Genomic DNA, 19350 nt, shown 5'->3' on the forward strand with positions numbered 1-19350 from the left:
GACGAAACCAGAACAGAGTATATTTTTCGAAGCTTATATATATCTACTTATATATATAAATCAACCACTTCAGTGATATTTTAATGATGAGAAACTATATACGAATCTTGAGGAGGGAAAAAAACGTGATTTTTTGGTCAAAATTTACCAAAAATGCCTAAAACCGCCTTTTTTTGGCCTTTTTTTTCAAAAATTTGCCTCCGGCGCAGAAAATTTGGACAAATTTGGGTTTTTATAGTGGTTTCTGAGAGCTCACAAAATCAATTTGGTCGATTTAAAAAAAAGGTCGACATGTTTTTCAAAATGTTTTTCAAAATCCGCCACCCCCTCAAGAATTTCCTAGTTCCGCGCCTATATATATTTTTGGTATTATACAGTTTTTACAGTTTTTGGTATTTATGGAATTATACAAAACTGTATGATAAGCTTTTTTCCTTGAATAAAAATTGTATGACAAGCTTTTTTGGTCGTCCTGGGTATTGCTAAGATAAGAGTAGTTTATTTCTTGGTTTCTTTTTTTTTTCAGTTATTGAACCTACAATGATGCGTGCAAAAAATTTTGTAATCTTTGTTGTTCTTACTAATGTAAGTTTTTCAGGACCTCTCTGAAAAGTATTATTTTACTGCAAAAAATTTGTCTAAAATAGGAGATTCTCAATGCAACACTACAAACACCTCTTCTAATTTTAGAAATTCCTAATAATTTTTTTGAATATTTAAATATTTTATAAAAAAAATCGACCATGTCAATTAGACTGCGTTTTACTGACGATAAGATCACGTCAACTTATGGTTTCGAACGGTTGACCAATGTTTGTTTGACACGATTGGAGTTTGTTTGACACATAAGACACTATTCGACAAATGACCAGACTCTGCTTCATTTTAGATTTCATATTAATTAATACTTTCTTCGACCGCCTCAGGCAACACCGAGAAACAGACATGAATCAAGTTTTTTTGGCAACCATGAGTGGAGCTGCTCAGCTCGGGTGTTAGCTTTAAAACGAATCATCAAATCATATTATGTAACTCAGTCTTCAAAATCTAATCAGTAACTATTGAAGGTGCAAAGATGCAGTTTAACCAATCAATTCATCCTATGAAAAAGTTAGATTAGAGCAAATTTTACAAAATCGTTCAATTTAGTAATAAAACAAAAAGCGAGTGTTTTTTTTAAGTTTTTTTGAAGTATTTTGGGGGTGGAGAGGGAAGTGATCGTCAACCACTATCACTTACAGCTTCATTTAAAACAGAAACCGTTATTTTGTCTAGCCTAACGTGTTTCATGATTTTATTTTAGTGTGCGGATAATCTAAAAACTCAAATTCGAATTAATGTTCTTTCTCGACAAATTACGAAAAATTACATTAGCACCAGCAAGATCATTAACAAGATTAGTACATATCATTTTTGAGACATTAAGCAGTTGAAACAATTGAAACTTGAACACTGAACATTTTGAAAATCAAAAACTCATTTAGGAAAAAGTCAAAGTTGTTCTACGGTTGTGCTGATTATTCGGTTACTAGTGAACTCTTCATATGAATTTCGGCATAAGCCCTGAGTCGAAGTCAAAATATTCATAGTCATATCCCATCAGCTCATCATTGTACGATTGATCCACAAACTCAGAATATTCTGTATCGCTGAAAAACGAAAAGAAAAGTTAATTCTGAAAGGTGTTATTTCCATCTTCGGGACAGTTTTTATTTAAAAAAAGGCAAAGTCATTTTGGAGCTACAGATTAGAAAACAAAAAAACCATTGCATATTCGAGGCTGGCTCGAATTATAGATCAATTTTATATCGTCATTAATGCCATATGATATAAATGTTCTTTCATAAAGCCAGTTCCATTTTCCTTGAAGTCGAGATAGTGATCATCTCAATCAGAGGCGGATTTAGGGGGGGGGGGCGATTGGGGGAACGCCCCCTCACCCCTCTACAAGGATTCGACCCCCTGCCGATCCAAAGGGTTCCCCTTTTGTACTATTTTGAGATATCCGTTTTTGGTGACGGACCATCAAATTTTTCTATAGGCGCCGTTGGCTCCAATATATACTAATTTTGAGGGGGGAGCGCGCGCCGAAAAACTCGATTTTTGGACAAAATTTTCCAAAAAATGCCTAAAAACGCCTTTGTCGGCCTGTTTTTTCATAAGGTCGACAATTGAAAATCCCCCCCCCCCCCATCGAGAAAATCCTAGATTCGACCCTGATCTCAATATTAGGGCTTATGAGATATGTTGCTGAAATAGACTAAAAGGCTCCAACCACAGAAAAATTTCCAAAAAACAAGCTGAATTTTTAAATTTGAACTCAACCTAATGGCCGTTGAGCAGCGACAAAGATTTGAAACCAAGCTTCAGCTATCAATGAAAAGATTTCGTATTAAAACTCTTTTTCATTGTATATCAAGACTATTTTTGATATCGTCATCCAAACCAAACTTATTAATTACTTGATTGTGAATTGAAAATTGTTTTGAATAGATAACCTCTTCCATATGATCTAACAGAAAGAGCATTATAGCATACTTGATACATTACATTACGAGGACGCATCATACCCGTGTGGCAGTTTTGTGTCGTTTTGTCTCGACTTTGTATTTTTCGTATTTGTTTTTAGAGCTAATTTTCTTTTTTTGTTGTTTTTTGTCAGCTGGTTGTTCTTGGTTTCTTTTTGTCAAAATCGGTTCTTCGTCAGTAATAAAATCGCTTCCTTTCAATTGACTCTTCAAATAAACCACTATACTTTAAAAATAGATAGTAAAGATAACCACATAAAAAGTAAGAATGGAACCTAGTTTTTTTGAATTCCAATGTAATTTCGTCTCGGTGATTAGTTCTATCAGGTGAGAACCTGTTGTACTTTCAAACCATAAAGTTTATAACTGATTCTGTCCGATCTGATGTTGAAGCTGGACCACTTTGGTTTTCGTTCCGATCCAGCATCTCATTGTCGACTTGGCTGAACTGTCAACGAACCGTCATTTTCTAACTTTTAATATGTACACATGTTGCATTCAAATGTTGTATGCGGTTTAATTAGCAGTTTTTGAATTGTCATATTTTGACCCTTGTTAAATTGAACGTATACCTTTTTTGTTCCGACTTTCGAACGAAAGTAACGGTATATTTGTGATCGGGGTGGTTTTTTTTTCTTCAGACAATTTTCGACTTTTTATCAGGTCATTTTTGACTCAGTTTTTTGTATATCATTCAAAAGATATGGTCGTCCTGAACTTAAACTTTAAGCAAAATTGTTCGTATCAGGGGGGGGGGGGGGGCTGAGTGTTTCGACTGCCTTTTAAGGTCTATGGGGCAGTAATAACATGAAAAATTGATTGTAAAAAAATTAAATATTTTTTCAATTTGAGATTTTTGCGAAAACCATCCACCCCTACGCCATATATAGTACAAAATGATACATTTTGCTCATAATAACAAATGATTATGACAAACAAGCTTCCTTCAACCAATTTTGAACGATTTCTAAGACGGACTAAATCTCCACTTAAGCATTAATAGCGAAATGTATTGCGAGTTAATTGTCCCAAAATGCCATTTGAATGATTGAAAAAAGTCCTGTCGAAAATGGCTAGTTAAAAGTCAAAAATTTTTTGAAGAAAAAAACCCACTCCGAGCACAAGTATTCCGTTACTTTAGTTACGAAAACGGGAACAAAAATATTTTGCCTCATATTTTTTCGTAAAACTATGGGGGTTTAAACATTGCCATTTTGCGTAAGCGGAGATTTAAATCGTCTTAGAAATTGTTCCAAATTGGTTGAAGGAAGCTCATTTGCCATAATTGAGTTGTTACTGGAGCAAAATCTAACCCTTTGAACCTTATATGGCGTGTGCGGGGAACTTGTAAACTTTTTTTCAATTTATATTATTATATTTAAGTTTTTCATGTTAGGCATGAACTAATCCCTGCCGGAAAACAAATACGCCATAGTTAATTGCAATAGAGTGTACAGGTCTCATCCAATAATTTTTCTTCATTACTTTTTGTTGTATCTAAAAATCTCTTTTTTCGATATGTTGCAGATTAACGACCCGTGTTAAAATTTAACTTTTTTTATTTTCAGTCTTGATAAAGTGATTTTTTGATTTTTGCATTGCCTGTAAAAGGTTGCCATAAATTTCTAGGTTTTACTTTGTGCTCATCGAAAATTCGTGTATCTTTTGCAAGATTTTCAATATTTGATTTTAGATTTATTCCGTAAAAACTTTGATAGGTGGAGCTCCTCTTTCAAACAATAATGACAGGTTGCATGTGCTAGAAAAGCATCATTGTTCTGTTGAAACATCTTTTTTTGGTTAATAATTTTCTTTTTTTTTGGTTTTAATCAAAATTCTTTTTAGCATTCCACTTTGTGTTTTACTGCTCTATTCAAGAAAAAAGCGCATAACTTGTGCGGTTATCTTGATTGGGCACCCGAAAGTAGACAATCAAGACAAAATAAATCGTTGTTTGACATCTCTCAGATCGTGTAGGGTACTTTTCGGTGTTCCAAATCTTTTGAACCAACCTACTATTATAATTCGCTCCATTATTTTCAACGGTTGCTTACCATTAATGAAAAGAGCTAAGGAGACCCAAGTGCAAAAATGTTCGTTTCTTTTCGGTAATGGTTTTGGTCGACTCTGCTGACTTTTTGAATTCCTCATATATTATTGACGTTAAGTTAAGTGTTGCCAATTTTTCCTGATTTCTTCCCTTTCATTTTTTTTGTCTTCACTTATCATCTCTTCCATTTCATTGTCCTTCAAATTGATCTTTCCGCAAATTCTGTTTTTGATTTACTGATATTAGTTTTTGGTTACTCGCAACTCCCAATCTTAACAAGAGGTTTTTTGTTTTCTCTCTGTTTGTTTCTTTACTTTTGAATCTTTTCGTCTGAAAAATTCTTAATCAGTTTTCGTTTTGTAAGTTTTTTTCTAGTTTTCAAAATCTTTCGACTTTATGGTTTTTTATTTTAATTACTCGCATGTTCCAATCCTAACAAGAGATTTTTTAAAAAAAAATCGTATCTGTTTGTTTCTTTACTTTTGATTGTTTTGTTCTAAAAAAGGTTAATCAGTTTTCGTTTTGTAAGTTTTTTTCTAGTCTTTGCTTATCATTTGCCAATTGATACCGTCCACACTCTTTGCGAATATCATATGCTTTGTATTCAAGCTTTCTACTTAGAATGTCCTCCTAGAGTTATGACTAAAATGTTTAAAAATCCATCGTAAATCGAAGAGTTTCTTTTGTCTCCAGTTCTTAGTATACTGGAATATGGTCGTGAATCATGTTGAAATTAAAGACAAGGTCTCGACTTACGACTTCTACGGGAATAGTTTATCAAAACTTGCTTGCCTTACCCTAACTGACCAAATTTGATTTATTCATTTGTTAATTTTCTAATTTTTTCTAACGTGATTTTTTTGTTTCTCTTTCGAGAAGTTTGATAAAAACCGTAATTTTTTTGTTGGTGTTTGGATAACTTTGCTAATTAATTGGTATTTTTGGCTTTGATTGGATGTTTGCAGATCTTATCCAAGCCCTGGTCTGACGTTTTATGTCTTGTTAGTTATCCGTTCAAAAAAACCTCTTTTTTCTTTTGTTTGATAACCGCCCTACTTTTTGTTATCAGTTCCTTGTTTTGCGCAATCTTTGATCCAATGTCCTATTTTCGCACAACAAAAACATCCCTGTGTGATCCTGCGTGTGCTAGAAGTGCTTCAATGTTCTGTTCAAATATTTTTGTAGTATATAATTTTATCTTTTTTGGTTTTAGTCAGTATTTTTTTAGTATTACGTTATGAGGTTTTACTGCTACATTCAAGAAAAAAAGCATAACTTGCGGTTATGTTGATTTGGCACCCAAAATTAGACAAGAAAGAGAAAAAAAAATGTTAATGAACTCATCACCCAGATTATGGAGTATACTTTTTGTTTGTTCCAAATCTAATGATTCAGCCGACTATTATTCGGTTCTTTTCCGTTAATGGATTGGTATGCTCTGGCGGTTGTTTTTGCGACTGATTTGTTGAAATCATTATATTTTGGTGACGTTTGATTTTAGTGTTTCCATTCCTTTCCGATTTTTTTTTCATTCCATTTTTTTCCCTATACTTTTCACCTCTTTGATTCCCTTGTCCTTCAAATTGATCTATTTTCAAAATCTTTCGACTTTATGGTTTTTTATTTTAATTACTCGCATGTTCCAATCCTAACAAGAGATTTTTTAAAAAAAAATCGTATCTGTTTGTTTCTTTACTTTTGATTGTTTTGTTCTAAAAAAGGTTAATCAGTTTTCGTTTTGTAAGTTTTTTTCTAGTCTTTGCTTATCATTTGCCAATTGTTACCGTCCACACTCTTTGTGAATATCATATGATTTGCATTCAAGCTTTCTACTAAGAATGTCCTTCTAGAGTTATGACTAAACTGTTTCAAAATCCATCGGAATTCGAAGTGTTTCTTTCGTCTCCAACCCTTATTTATACTCGAATATTGTCGACGATCATGTTGAAAATGAAGACGTTGGTGAATTCAGTGATGAGAATGAACTCAAACTTATTTCCATTATTGTTATGGTTTCAAAGTCAAATGGTTTCACACAAAACACTGTAAAAATGTACATTCTGTAAAAACAACTAACATTACCTTCGCCAAGCCATGTAATCGTGAGCATCTGTTGATTCAACACCTCGGCTAAAATTGGATGGATATGGAAAAAAGCATACTTTATTAGGTTGATGCAACTTTTTTGTAAATTATGCGTATGGAGTGGATGGAGGGGGAGGTTTTCACGGCAAAAGACCGAATGACCAATAATTAGCAACTAATAATTTTAATTTGACCTCTACAAATGTGTCAATCTAATATACATTTTTGCCATTCGGTGCTTATGGAATGAGTAGCTCCCCTGAGAAATAGTCATGGATAAATTGCCTTGGATCGATTTGTCTCGTGTTTAGCGGGGAATGTTTTATAAGTTGTGAAACTATTTGTTTTTACTTTTACCTCATTGGTCCGCTCTGAGTGGCCAGATCCCACATGACCGCATAGGCATTCAGCATCACTCTCTGCGAACTGTTTCCTCTACTAAGAGACGCAGGCCACCCTCTCATGTAAGCATGTCTGTGTGTATGGTTAGGGATATACTTTTTATGCACACTTTTTTTCATACATGAATAAACAGATTATTGGGCCAAAGTGGTTTTTCGTTCATGCCTATTTCACTGATATTTCAAAAAATAAATTTAAAGAATGGATGTAACAATTGTTTTTTTAACCAAAACTAGAGAACATGAAAAGTATGTTTTCGGAGTTTTCCGACCCCGCCCGACTCGTACCTGGGCATGCTAACAAGATTGTAAACAGCAAGCCAACGGCATACGAAAAGGATCCGTGAAAAAAAAATTGAATGACTTTCCAATGTATCAGTTTGAAAGTGAATATTTTCATCACCAATGTATCTATTATGTTTGTAGATTTGTACCAGTTTGTTTAAAAAATTAACCTTCCGAAAACTTATTGGCTTAGAAACAATCAATAAAAAGTCATCACCTTTTGATATAATTTGGAAAATAGAATTATAGTCACAGTACAGGAAGGGGCACAAAATTTTAAGCTTTCCCATTAATTCAAAATGTGAGGAGATCGAATTTGTCATTAAAAAGTATATCCCTGTTGTACATTAATGGCAAATACTCATCCACGGGAATCATCTGTTTTAGAATTTCAGTGCTTATTAGTTTCCTGGCGCCCTCTAGCGTCAAAAAGTACGCGTAGGTGCACCAGGAATGGCCGGGTTTGACCAAGTATAAGAGTTCTTGCAATTTACAACTCGTAGCAACTGCGATTGAATTGTAGATAAAAATACACAACCCAAAAAAGTGTATCAATCGAACAATAATAGGAAAATTTATCAATTATTTAACAATATTTCAACTAACTAGTATTCTTGAGGTCATTTCACTAAGCCAAATTGAAAAAATCTAATTACAAGGTGAAAAGTATTTTTTTCCATTGAGCCATTATCTCATCATTTTTAATTTATTGGTTGCATTGCAAGTAGCACATAATGTTATGATAGAGACTTCATTTTTTTCTTCAAATTTTTGGTTTAGACAAGTAACCAGATAACGCCAAATGCGAAAAAATTATCTGATTTGAAAACCTTATGCGGAATACAATTGAGTTAACTTATGGTGAGCATAGTGGTGAGATGACTAATTCTAATTCTCCGTGATCTAGAGAAAAATCAAAACGGATGAGGTGAATAAATTCAATCAAGCTTTGCTGAACGTGAGTCTATAAAGTTTAAGAAAATTAGTCAGGAAACTTTCTTTGGGACTTTTTGATTTTTTTGCAATATTATTTATTCCTTAAACTTGGAGAATTAATTTTGCTTTTCATTTTAGCATACGATTTTGAATTGAATTACCAAAGTAAAACTGCAAAAAATCAACTTGAGTGTGAAAAACTTTTGAGATTTTTTCCGGAAAAAAAATGAGCAACACGAACCATATAAGTTTGTTTCAAACTGAGCCATTCAAGCTATTGTTTTATGGATGTAAGTATGTATAAATTTATGTATGTATGTATGTATGTATGTATGTATGTATGTATGTATGTATGTATGTATGTATGTATGTATACATGTATTTAAATATGTATGTATGTATGTATGTATGTATGTATGTACGTTTTTATGTATGTATATATGTGTGTATGTATGTATGTTTGTATCTATGTGTATATGTATGTAGGTATGTATGTGAGAATGTATCTATGTATATATGTATGTATTTATGTAGGTATATATGTATGTATGTATGTATGTATGTATGAATGTATGTATGTATGTATGTCTGTCTGTATGTATGTATGTATGTATGTGTGTGAATGTTTGTATGTATGTATGTGTGTTTGTATGTATGTATGTATGTATGTATGTATTTAAATGTATATATGTAAATATGTATGTACAAAATTGTTATATGTAATTTGAGGCACTTTTTGAGCTTTTCTAAAGAATTGCGCTCAAAGTCTGGCTTCAACTGATCCGTTTAATTGGTTTTTGAGCGTTTTTTGAACAAAAACTTGAGCGGTTCGGTTTTTGAACGGTTTATTTACAAATAATTCAAAAATCGCGCAAAATCTAAACAATTTTTGAGTGATTTTTCTAAATAAACCGCACAAAAATCTTTCAAATCTAGCGCGATTTCTGTAAGAAAAAACCTTACAATTATCTGTGGGAAAACGCTCGAAAGCTGCTCAAACCGCTCATTTCGAATGATGTTTTTGATCGCAATTGTCTAAGAAAACGCTCAAAGTGCTCAAGTTTTGTATCAATTTAGGTGCAATTTCTCGACTCGTGGTATCAAAGATTCGTCAATCTTTATTTAGATTTATATATTTTGAAGAGATCTACCACATATCGGTAAGTTTCTCTCTTAGATGTACACTCACACTGTATCAAGTGTTGCTTAAAGAAAATTTTGAAATTAATGTTTTTTGTATTTCTTTGGTACAAACTCCAATTTTTAATGATTTACACCAATGGAGAAATGTTTGAAGTACATTGATCTAGAAGAGAGAACACGAAATTACTTTGGCTTTTTTCTTGCTTTTAGTTTGCCGTCTTTTGTACCACGACACCCCTCAAACCCTTATTTTTTACGAAAATTGCATGAAAACTTGCACGCTTCCTTTCATTTTGCAATATGTTTTTTTTTATTTTACTGAAATTTCGCATAGACCAAATAATTCAAAAGCACGTTAGTTTATTTGAATCTAAAACGCCGCTTTTTTAGTTGCTAACATGAGACTGATTTTTAGCTACGAGTTGTTTTTAATGCCTGCCTTCTCCAAGACAATTCAGGTCATCTTTTGTGTCTTCATTTAAAGAGCGTCCTAGGTATCTGAAAAACTAACTTAATAGGGTTTCAATGTTTACCGTAGATGGGATTTCTTTTTGCCAGCGTAAACATTTCAAAACTTTTCTGTTCTAAAAAAAATTAAGATAGCCAATTGACAGTTGGAAAAAATATCAAACGAAAGGAAAGAGAAAAGGCTCATTTATTGTTTGGAAATATTCAAAAAAAGTTTTGCCTTTATAGTTTTTTGAATTTCAATAACAATTAATGACTGACATTTTTAGGTTAAAAAACAAATTCAAGAAAACTGGATCAATGGGTAATTTTTTAAATCCACAGAGAAATTTGAACATGGAAGTCCATTTTCGAAATTAGAAGTCAAATTGCTTCTTAAGACCTTTTGCTGTTTGATAGTGGAGTTTCTTTTCTTTTCACAAAAAATGAACTGAACTTGAAACAAAATCAAAAAACAAACTGCAAAAATTAAAATTGACAGTGAAAACAATTAGCTGAAAAAATTGAATTGAACTCAAATAGGGTATCGATACCAAGATGCAATCAAAAAAGGATATTCTGTTAAACATTAGAGCTTTAAAATTTTCCTAAAAAAAGCATTTCGACTTAACTATGAGTCTGAGCTACGCTCCTTGACTCTCAACAACATGGTTCAAAATTTTTAACGCTTCAAAAGAAACTAACTAAAATGTTTTGGCAAGTGGGCGCTACAAAACTCAACAAATTTCGATTGGAATGGCCACATAAACAGACATTTAAATTTCTTCGGTTTGCAAGCAAAATGCATGTGCTGTTTATTTTTACTACAAAAAGTCAAAATTTCTGTTATCTGAAGCTTTTCTATATCTTGTTTTTGCAGACCTTATAAGAAATTTAGAAACAAATTTTTATATAATTTGGAAGAGGTTGGCTTATTAATAACTATTCGCAAGTTGTTATGCTTCTTGTTTAATTTCTGTTTGTCTCTTGTTTTATCAAACTATCACCAATAAGTATCTTTATATAGTGCAAACTGTTCAGAAAAAAACTAACAGTAACTCTCCTCGTTGACGCATAAATTCTTCTAATGAAGCATTCAAATCGTGATGGAAATTATAAAAGTCAAATTGCTCCCCATCTATCATGAACTCTGCGTCATCTTCCAGAATGAGAACCAGCTTTAGCTTCTTCTCAATAATCTCAATCCAGATTTGGTAGTGGCTCAAAAAGCAGCCCACCTCTCCCCATTTCATAGGTCTAATCATCAACAGTATTTAAGACATCACATGAGCTTTCAAATGCGCTTTTAGAGCTTTTATTATGAAACTAATTTATTAATAAATAAAGTTCCGACTATAATCACAGAACAAGGATAAATGAAAAATGACCAAAATCGTGAAGTAAAAAGATACCACCAAGTAGCCAAGACGACAGTTTAATCTTCACGTTGTATCTGTGTTCTGTTCTTATTTCTAAAAGTTAAAGTTTGTGTCCTTTTATGGAAAATTTAGTCTAAAAAAGTTCTTATATTTTCAATTGGCAAAGGTCATTAGTTAGATTTTGCATAAATAAAGATCTCCAAAAACAATATTAAGCTTGTTTTTTTAAATGAAGACAAGCGAATAAGAATTTTTTTTACTTTGACAGCTTTTAAGCAAAAAGTGGCCATTTTGGCAAATTTTGATGGAAAAAATTTACCTCCAGTTTTTGCTGTCAGTGATTTGTCAATGCTTTTCACTTTTTGCTGATTTTTTAGTTTCTTTTTTTTTCCTTAAAGTTGCCCTATTGAAAAAACAACTTGGTCATAAACCTATAGTTTTTGATTTAAAAACAACCACGCCTACAAAAAAGTAATGCAGATGTTGAACCTTGGAATCAATGTTCAACATTTTGCAGTGAGTAGGAATAGCTTAAGATAAGGCAATAACTGAAGAATTTACATATTTTGAATTAAATCAGTTGTTCCTTGAGTGAAAAATGTGGTCCAATCAAAAATCGATTTCGGTCTCAGCTCACTGAGAAATATTTTGATACGTCACAATTGCTCTTTAAGTTAACAGAAGAAAGAATTAACTGGCTTACGCTTCATATCTGTGGCTAGAAAAACACCAAAAACATCATCAGGCATCTGGTCAAAAATTTTATTGGTCGTAAGAAAACAGAGAGATTGATTTTTTGAGATTTTTTTTTAGCTGATTGACTTTTTATTGCATAAAGTATCTCAATGTCATTGGCGAAATCTCAATGTCATTGGCGAAAACAATATCAAAAAACACTTCTAAGTTTCCCAGAGACAATATTTAAATAAATAAAATTGTTTCAAGAGACCAAAAACAATTTTGAGAGATTGATTTTGCCATTGGCGAAAACTTTTTCTCAATGCCATTGGCGAAATCTCAATGTCATTGGCGAAAACAATATCAAAAAACACTTCTAAGTTTCCCAGAGACAATATTTAAATAAATAAAATTGTTTCAAGAGACCAAAAACAATGTTTTACAATTACGCTATATTTTTCCCAAAATGATTCTACAATGCTGAATAAAACTGCTTCCGTTTCAACTTCAAACTTTTTACCAAGAATTTTTCCGAATAAAAACTTCGGGTCTATTGTTCTAAAAAACATTAAGAGAAGAAATATATCGACGATGTGTTTTTCGATTCCTTCCCGGATTTGTGGCGGAAATGGCTATTTGATATGGCCAATTGAGAGAAGTAGGATAAAAATCAGTATTTTTGAACAATTTAAAAGGCGCTAGTTGGTTGATAGTTTTTGTTACTTCCATGATTTTTATGGAGGAGCACCATTATGAGGCCAATTTGTGCACTGGATAGGCGCACATTTTTGCGCCAGTATGTTCTTGGACTCCAGAGACAAATCTCTGAACATGTTGAAACTTTGTCGGAACAATCAAAGAGAATGAAAGAACAAAAGACGACAAAAGGAGCGCCCTTGTCGCGGAATCTGCTTACAATTCCAAAATTGCACAGTTTGGCCTCACAATGACTTTAGTTTGACATATTTTCAAGTTCAAACTTCTTCAACCGAAAACTGTCTCCTTAGTTTGAGCTTTTTTTGTCTCTTTTGTTTTGAGAGGAAAAACTTGTTGAAAAAATCTGTGTTCAAGCTATTTGGTATATTTATTAAGGTTTTTTGCGTTTCTTACATTTTATAACAACATAAATAGAACTGCAAATTAAATTTATCTGAGCCTTTATCAAATTCTGCGATTGCGTTTTCTATTTCTGAAGTTCTCTATGTTCTGCAGTTCAAGAGAACTTGATCTTCAATCATAACCACTGTTCGAATTTTTTGCAACTCGTTTTTCAAAATTTGGTTTGATTTTAGACAAAAAAGTAAGACCAATCTGGTTTAATTCTTAACAGGTTTAATATCTGCAATCTTCGGGCCCAAAATTTTACCTCAAAAGATATCAATTTTAGTTTTGTTCAGTCATTCAAAAAGTACTCTTAACCTATATGTTCATATACAGACAAAACTATACCACTGCAAATTGCTTGTGTAGACCAACAAATCTTAAGAGAGATGTATCTCGAAAAGTGGGTGCTGTTTCCACCTGTGTTCGGTCTGTGGTGGGTCGGTCGAGTATATCGTCGGTCTGTAGATTGGCTGTATGTATCTCGATTGAGAACACGATTGTTTAATATATATATATATTTTTCTTTCAAGAATAATCGAAAATCATTAAGAGGAAACAACGGAATAATATCATTTTCGGAACAAAATTATCAAGTTTTAAACGATATCGAAATCGAAAGCGACTTTATTGTCACTACTTTTGCCAATAAGTGGGAATTTTCACGCTTGCCAGAAGTTAGAAGTCAATTCTGGCCAAAGTCTAATTAAGTTCATGTCCAGAACATCATTTAAAAACAAGTTTGACTTAGGAACAATTTTTATCCGGTTCAAATCAAGTGTATTCCCAGTTTTTTAGTAGTAAATACTTGGAATGATCGGGATTCGAACCGGAGACCGTTCGGTTTCAGGTCAAGTACGTTACCGCTAGACTAGCTGGTCTTGATATGCTTTCATTTTAGTTTCAATCTTGAACATCCTCGGGCCCCAACGGAGCAAGAACTGGGGCGAGTTTAACAAGAGGTCGGGTTAAATCTCCTGTTGCGGTTTTAAGGAATGCGGAACGGGCGGTAGCGTCTTTGCCATAGTTAAGCGTTTTAACGCGAGCGAGAGGGTAGTAACCACGCGGGCTACTATCCTCGACGATCCAAACAAGATCTCCTGCTTTGAGTTCTTTTTCGGTAGGGGTGTGCCATTTACGGCGTTTGTTGAGAGTCGGAACGTACTCGCGTAGCCATCTAGTCCAGATGGCGTTAGCGTATCCTTGTGCGCGAAGATAACGCTTTCGATGATCGAAATGTTCGTCCGTCGCAATCGACGGGAAACTAACTGAGCGCTGGCCTATCAAGAAGTGATTTGGCGTTAAAGCCTCAATCTCGTTCGGGTAACTGCTTACCGCTGTAAGTGGACGCGCTTTGAGGGACTGTTCCACCAGACAAAATGTGGTCTGGAGTACCTCGTCGGTTAATTTACGGGGTGTGAGGATGGAGTAGAAAACTCTCTTGCAACTACGTACAAGACTTTCCCAAGAGCCACCATGATGTGGTGAAGATGGTGGGTTATACTTCCATTCGATGCCTTTGTGGACAAGGAGAGCGGGCGCAAGATCATTCCATGCTCGAGTACACAGAAGAAGCTCTTTCTCTGCACCGACAAAGTTTGTACCATTATCGGACCAAATTTTCGATGGAGTTCCTCGCCTAGCGATGAATCGTTCTACTCCCATGACACAGGAGCTTGAATCCATTGATAGTACGACTTCAATATGGATGGATCTAGTGGTCAAACAAGTGAACAAAAACGCCCAACTTTTCTCCGAACTCCTACGGATTGTTACGTGAAAGGGTCCGAAGTAATCGGCTCCGCAATTGTTGAAGGGCGCTTGGCGGTATCCAAGACGCTCAATTGGCAGATCAGACATGAAAGGGGTGATAGTTTTCAACTTTCGCTTTCGGCAGTTTTTACAATTAAGTTCAATGTTACGGAGCAATGATCTTAATTTTAAGATTGCATATTCTATCTGGATGAGAAATCGTAGGTAGTCAATTGACTGATGCTCATGTTTGTTGTGTTGATGAGCCACAAACAATTTGACTAATGGATGACGGCCATCAAGTATGATGGGATATTTATTTTTAAATTCGAGTTCAGAGAGACGACTAATGTTCCACGGAAATGATTAAATTTAGGATTTAATCGGAGGATGAATGCTACTACGCGCAATAATTTGAGAAACGAGCTGTAACGTTTCCACTTAATTACGGGTTCAGGGACTGACGGATTGATTACAAAATTAGTGGCAGTATCGATGACATCATCGATAGGACCTTTTAATTTTATTTTTGTCATCACATCGACATTTGGCCGAAAGGGCCAATCACTGGTTCTGAGGAAGCTGGGACCTTGAGTCCAGCTGCTGTCTTTCAAGGCTTCAGCGGCAATACCTCGAGTGGCAGTATCAGCTGGGTTGTTTTCAGTATCTACGTGATACTATTCGTCGACAGTGGTAACTTCCAGTATTTCGCCTACTCGATTAGCGACAAATACTGGCTGCTTTGCAGTCAAATGGAGCCATTATAGCACAGTGGTGCTGTCAGTCCATATAAAGACATCATTTATAGGGATCGAAAATGCTTTCATGATATCTATTTTGAGGCGTGTAGCAAGCAAAGAAGCTTGCAGCTCTAACTTTGGGATGGAAATAGCCTTCATTGGTGCTACGCGGGCTTTACCCAGAATGAAGGCGAGTTTTGTCTCATGTGTGTCAATAATGCGCGCACGGAGAATACCAACTGCACAGAAGACTTCCTGTGAACTGTAACCAAACATATGGAGTTCAATTTTGTCAACTGCGGATGGAAAGTAGCATCTCGGTATGATCAGTTGACCCAGGATGGGTAGACCAGACCGCCATTCGAGGAATTTGGCATTCAAGTCGAAAGGAAGTGGGTTATCCCATTGTTGACCACTGATTCTCCAAATCTCTTTAAGAAGTAGTCGGGCTCTGACAGTGTACGGAGCGACTAACCCAATAGGGTCGAAAACTGAAGAGACAAAACTTAGAACTGTACGTTGGGTAACAGTATCCTTCAGTTCTCTGTTTACACCTCGACTAACTACCAAGGTATCGAGAACGTGATCCCATTTCAAACCTGGAACATGCGATTCTTGACCTTCCTTACTTAGAATCTCCTTAACTTGACTTAAATTGTCGCTTGACGTACATAACTCTTTCTGAATCTCTTTGACATCGCTCACGAATTTTGTCAACTTAAATCCTCCTAACTTAAGTAGTTCTACAAAGTCCTTACTTAATTTTAATGCCTGTTCAAGTTCGGGAAACGAATCAAGATAATCGTCCATGTAGAATTTTTGCATCACGGCTGACGCTGCGTCGGGGAACAAGACTTGATTGTCGCGAGCTGTCTTTTGAAGAGCAAAATTAGCACATAAGGGCGAGTCACGAGCTCCGAAAATGTGTCGCGTGTAATGATACGTTACCACATCGGTTGTGGGATCCTCCCACCACAGAAAAAAACGAAGTGACAGTTGGTCGATTGGGAGAACACCAACCTGAAGGAACATGCCTTCAATATCAGCTGATACTGCATGTTGATGTTGACGGAATCTCATTAGGACGGCCAGCAGACTCTGAAGCAAATCTGGGCCAACCAAAAGAGCTTCATTAAGTGATGATCCATGAAATTTGGCTGCACCATTTAGGACGCGGCGGACTTTTCCGGGTTTATTTGGATTAATCACGGGGTGATGAGGAAGATACCATTCCCTAGCGGAACAATTTTTGCAGTCATGTGTATTCACTTTGATGACTTAACCTTTGTCAAACTCTTCTTGATTTTTTTTGCGTATAAAGCCCTGAGGTTTGTGTCTTTGTCTAAACGTTTTTCCATAGATTTAAGTTGTGCTAAGGCGGAGTAGTAGTTGTTGGGCAACTGTGAGTGGTCTTCGGCCCAAAGCATCCCAACGGCGTATCTATCACCATCATGTTTAGTTGATGCTTCTAAAATTTTATACGGCCTTTTATCGTCTGACGATCGGGCATCTACTTGTTTATACGTACCGTATGATTCAAGTTCGTAGCAGGATTTGACCTGCTCTACCAAACTTACATCTTCGATGTTACAATGCAAGCATGTTGAGATCAGGCCGGTGGAGGCAGGGAGTGGACCACTTAAGACCCATACAATTGGGAGGCGAACTTCGAAAGGTGATTTTTGGCTTTTATCCTGGCAGTATTCCAGAGGACAAATGTACTCATAAACATCTTGACCTAAAATCATTTCGACATCAGCGTACCGAAATTCGACTGAATCAATTGGTTCCAAGTGAGAGTATTTCCTTGCAACCTACGAACTTTAATTATATCTGAACCTATGTAAATGTTGTTTTTTACAAATGCACAAACGGTGAACGAAATATCTGGATCAAATTCAGAAGAAACGTTCAAATCAACTTGTTCTGAAGTAATATCTTCGGAACAATTGGCGCCATTGACAGTCAAATCAATTTTCCTACCTGTCAGATTGAGTCTGCGAGCGAGTTCAGGTGAATTACAAGAGTGACTGCAAGCTGTGTCACATAACACAAGTGCGGTGGTTTCAGAGTCATTTGATGATAATGTGAGATTTATAAGTGGCATCAGTCCTTTTAGATTCATAAGGGATGTCCCACAAGTATTGTTTTGCGTCGTGGGTCTAAATGGAGTTTGATCTGCGGGATTGGCTGCAGTTGTGTGCGGTGCATAACCAGATTGGTTATTTGTAGGGAAAACGCGTTCTGCGCCGTGCAGTAACACATTATGAGTGCTCTTGCACTGTGGTTTATGCAAGTTTTGGTCTTGGGACATTTCCTAAACATGTGATTTCCTTGAAAACAAGAAAAGCAAAGCTTATTTTCAGCGCAAAATTTAGCACGCTGTGTTGGAGTTTCTTCTTTAAAAACGCTACATTTAAAAATTGATTGCTTGCCTTTACAAACTAAACATGGACTATATTGAATATTTGCGTCAAACTTAGCTTGCGAGTTTGCGGCAAACATTTTAACATTGGTTTTTGTTCGAACCGAATTATCCTGATTTCTATTGTAATTTGATGAAGGACGCATATGTTCATGCGCTTCAGCTTTATCCTCCAGCCAATGATTGAAATCAATTAAAGACGGAGCATACAAACTCCGTTTTACGGTGTGGAACGACCAAGACTCTTTCATATTAGGTGGGAGCTTCTCTATTGGTTTATCGAGAAGTGTTGCACTTTCAAGGTCTGCGTTGTAATGTAAAGATTTGAACACTCCAACTATGCTTGCTATCATGGATGCAAAACTTATGATGCTGTCGGAACTATGCATCTTAACGGGCGGTGAATTATAAAGTTTGTCCAGATATGCACGTATTATTATTTGAGGTTGGCCAAATTTTCTCTCAAGTTTCATGAGAGCATCTTTGTACATCTTACCACTATAGGCAAACTCAGCTATAGCAGTCTCAGCTTTATCTTTGACTAATGATTTAAGGTAGTACAGCTTAACATCATCTGACAAGTTTTGAGAGTCCACAGCACTTCGGAATTGTCCAATCCATTCAAACCACTGAAGTGGACAGCCACCGTATTTCCTAAGGTTTCACGGTGGTAATGGATCCTTACGGTTGAAAGTTAGTATTTCCTTTAAATCTTCAAGGGTTACTGCATTAGGTGGTGGTTGAACTGAGGTTGAAGCGAAATTGTGTGGCTGAGGAACAAATGATGTCGGATAAGCTAAGGCACTATGTGGATAGCTGGGGACTTGAGACAACTGCTATGTTGACACTTGATCTTGGTTATTGTAAAACACTGTCCCTCCAACAGTGCACGGGTATTGTGAAAGTGGTGGTTGAACTATTGGTGTGACAGTTTGAACGGTATTTAACGCCTGGGGTACTGTAGAATCTGATGCGGTAAATGGCGCGGTGGTTGGAGGTGCCATTCTCCAGGTATTCATATTGGGTATATAACGAACGGGATGTGGATGGTTGAAGGAAGGTTGATTTGTTGAAACACGAGTTGAGTTATTAATACTCGCTGGTGGAGCAGTAATAGGAATCAGGTTCACCGGCTGGGTTGCCGTATTGACTGTTGTATTAATTGGGACAGAAGCGTGTAATGTGGGGACCATTGCTGCTGGCATACGTGGAATGAAAGGAAGCGGGGGCGAGGACGGGGGCGGGGGTGGTGGCGGCGGCGGTGGGAGAGGTTGAGAAGGAATCTTCAAATTATGAACGGTATATGATACCACCGATTGTAATGGTAGGCAAACGCTTGGGTTGCTACTGGATGGAAAAAGGTGGACGTTTATTAGATCAACCGTGCTTGGTGGTAGAGA

General features: G+C 35.7%; 1 protein-coding gene across 1 annotated transcript in view; it reads right to left on the reverse strand.

Annotated features, from left to right (window-relative positions):
• The window catches only part of LOC134842821 (uncharacterized), a 235648-nt gene that overhangs the window by 138259 nt on the left and 78039 nt on the right, over window positions 1–19350 (reverse strand). The window lies entirely within an intron of this gene.

The sequence above is a fragment of the Symsagittifera roscoffensis genome, chromosome 3 (genome assembly GCF_963678635.1).
Source record: "Symsagittifera roscoffensis chromosome 3, txSymRosc1.1, whole genome shotgun sequence".
Classification (NCBI taxonomy): domain Eukaryota; kingdom Metazoa; phylum Xenacoelomorpha; order Acoela; family Convolutidae; genus Symsagittifera; species Symsagittifera roscoffensis.